We start from the raw sequence: 3,386 nt of genomic DNA on the forward strand, positions 1-3,386 counted from the left end.
GCAGATTGGGGTCAGAGGAGGGTTCTGAGCTATATAAATTTTCATAATAGTTTTGGAATGTATCATTTATTTCTTTAGGATCAGATGTCAGGGTGCCTGCTGTATTTACAATTTCACTTATTGCCCTTTCATTTTGTAAAGCTTTGATACGCCATGCCAATAACTTTCCGGCTTTTTCGCCCTGATCATAAAATGTTTGTTTAAGTCTAGTCAGATTAGCCAGGGCTTTATTAGAAGATAATTCGTTATAGTAGGCTCTTTTTATAGCCACTCTGTGCTGTAGGTCTGGGGTATCATTCAAGAATAATTCCCTCTCAAGTTGTCCAATTTGTTCTTCCAATTCTAACATCTGGCGTTTAAATTTATTTGATTTGAAACTAGTATAACTAATAATTTGTCCACGTATATAAGCCTTGAAGGCCTCCCACCTGATAGATGGAGAGGTCTGTGTAGTATTCAAACTAAAATACAGATCAATATGTCCCTCCAAATAGCTTACAAAGCTAGGGTCATGCAGCCACTTCACATCAAAACGCCATCTTGGTGGGCCTCTAAGTGTTTTCCCTGCAGAGTAGTCAATAGACAGTGGTGCATGATCAGAGATCACTATGCTATTATAGAAGCAGCTATTAACATTCGGCATTAGTCCCCTTGAAACTAAGAAAAAATCAATGCGTGAATGTGTGCGATAAGTGGAGGAAAAGCAGGAATATTCCCTTTTGCCAGGGTTTAACACCCTCCAAACATCACATAGGTTTAGCTCCGACATGAATTGTGAGATCACTCTTCTTGTCTGTATATGGGAGGTGTCTCGACCCGAGGATCGATCTAATAGCGGATCGAGGGCACAGTTAAAGTCTCCTCCCAATATAATATTACCTCTTAGTGAAGAGAGGGTTAAAAAAAGGTTATCGAAAAATTGTGGATCGTCATTATTGGGTCCATATATGTTAATCAGATTCATATGTTCGCCCAATAGAGTGCCTTGTAGTATTATATATCGGCCTCCTGGGTCAGTGCTAATATCATTGATCTGGAGAGGGACAGTTTTATGAATAAGAATGGCCACTCCCCTTGCCTGTGATGAGTAGTTTGCTGTTATAACCTGTCCCTGCCATCTTCTCCTCAGTCTCAGAACTGTGCCTGGTGTAAGATGAGTTTCTTGAAGGAATATAAGTTTAGCTTGTAAATGTTTAATCCTAGTCATTATTTGTTTTATTTTAGCCAATCCCCCTAAACCCCTCACATTCCAACTTGAGATTTTAAAGTTGTTGTTTGCCATCAATCAGCCTAATAATAGCATATCTACATGGGCCTTCTTATATTCAATTCTGTTTGATTCAGCTCTGTATAGGACTTCAGACATCTTCACATTGTTAGAAAATACAGCATAAAAAAACAAACATAGAATAACAACAACATAGACATGAAATAACGGTACCCTAGGTCTCCCCAAACGAGACCTGTAACCCCTGCACTGCCTATCCATCCCGCAGTTTAACCCACCCCTTACTAATATAGACTTCTTGGTTATTATTAGCCGATCCTACTAAGAGGAGCAGCTATAACGAACAACGTAAACCGCACACAGTATTACCCGTAGCTCCGTTCAGAAAACGGATAAGTAGGTTTTAAACCGTTCTAAAGTGTCACTCACCCCTTTAACGGGTCGTAAATGTTCTCTCCTAGAGCCACAAGCCCGGCGCTCATGGCTGTAAATGTAATTTGAGCATATTTATCTGTTTAGTACTTCTGAATTAGCCAAGTTATACCTTTAGGCTATTATTAACACTCCAGCATAAACCAATTAAATTAGAGGGGGAGGGCTGTACTTTCACAGAGGGGGAATGCTCTGCCATCATAAATGATAATTAACATTACACTATATAGGTGTGTCAACCTGGTGCAAAGAACCTATGCCCATAGACTACAGAATAAAAAATAAAAATGAATGAAAATAAAATATATATTCCCTGAAATGGTGAAAATGTCAACGAGTGTAGTCTATCACCAATTTTCACTGAGGGGAAGCATTACCCTCACAAAGTGCGTCTATTTAGCTCAAAACAGGTCCATAGTTTCTATAAAAATAAAAAAATATATATATTTCCCCAAAATTACCGCCGAGTGAAAGAACCATCAAGTTTAGAATTGTTCATCCGTCAATGGCACAATAAAGATTCAGCATTTCAGCGAGTGTCAAACATAGCCGTCGTTTACTATGGCATATGTGCATTTTTGCAGGTGAGAACAGGGCAGATTGCAGAATCCACTTCAGACGAGCACCACACGACGCCACACTCCCTTCTCCTCTCAGCCGTGGCTGCATTATAGTGTGTGTCATCCCTAGACTAGCACAGCTTATGATCAAAGACTATATAAAAAAAATATATACATATATCTATATCAATATTACTGAAAATAATAACAAAAAACATATACATATATAAATATATATTATTATTTCAATTATCATTATCATTACTATTATTTTTAACTATTCTTTTTTTATTCCTGACATGACTGTGATAATATCAATAACGTCTATAATGTCATTACCAAGCTTGAGATTTTCCATCCAGAGCATTATAGTTCCCTCCCGTTATGTTATCCATTCCAGCTGGAGTGAAATCAAGTTGTCCTGGAAGGGTGTCTATCAGCCCACTTACTGACGTTTATCCAGGTCTTGAAGAAAAGCTTCAACTTCTCCGGGGGTTTCCATCATATGTCGCCGTCCACCATGGAAGATGCTCATCCTTGCAGGAAATATCAGGCCAAATTCCACATTTCGAGAGCGCAGCGCTCGTTTCACGGTATCATACCTCTTCCTCTTCTCCACCACCTCCGCCGAGTAGTCGGGAAAAAACATGACGTGTTGATTTTCAAACATCACCTTCTCCTTGGTTCGGGCCGCTCTCATCACACGGGTCTTGTCCTGGAAGTTTAGGAACTTCATGATCAGCGCCCTGGGTCTAGCAGCGGGGCCCGTCATGTTACGCTGGCCAATTCGGTGAGCTCGCTCTATTTTCACTGGAGTGGGAAAGTGTTCAAGGCCCAGCATTTCTGGAAGCCATTTCTCTAAGAAGGATTCTGCGTCTTTACCTTCTGTCTGCTCCGGGAGCCCAATCACACGGAGATTGGATCGTCTGCTGCGATTTTCGAGATCCTCGCATTTCTCGGTGAGCGTTTTAACCACCTTTAGCATTTTACCCAACTTTTCGTCCATCACTGCCACTGTATCTTCTGTCACGCCGATGCGAGTTTCGGCCGTATCCAGTCTTCCTGCATATGAACTTAGGTCTTGTTTAATATCACGTATGGCAGTCAAGACCTCGCCGTGTCGGGCATTTACTTCTGCTTTCAGAGAGTTAATCGCTGTTAGTATC

Source organism: Poromitra crassiceps, assembly GCF_964638095.1.
Source record: "Poromitra crassiceps genome assembly, contig: HAP1_SCAFFOLD_193, whole genome shotgun sequence".
In the NCBI taxonomy this organism is placed as follows: domain Eukaryota; kingdom Metazoa; phylum Chordata; class Actinopteri; order Beryciformes; family Melamphaidae; genus Poromitra; species Poromitra crassiceps.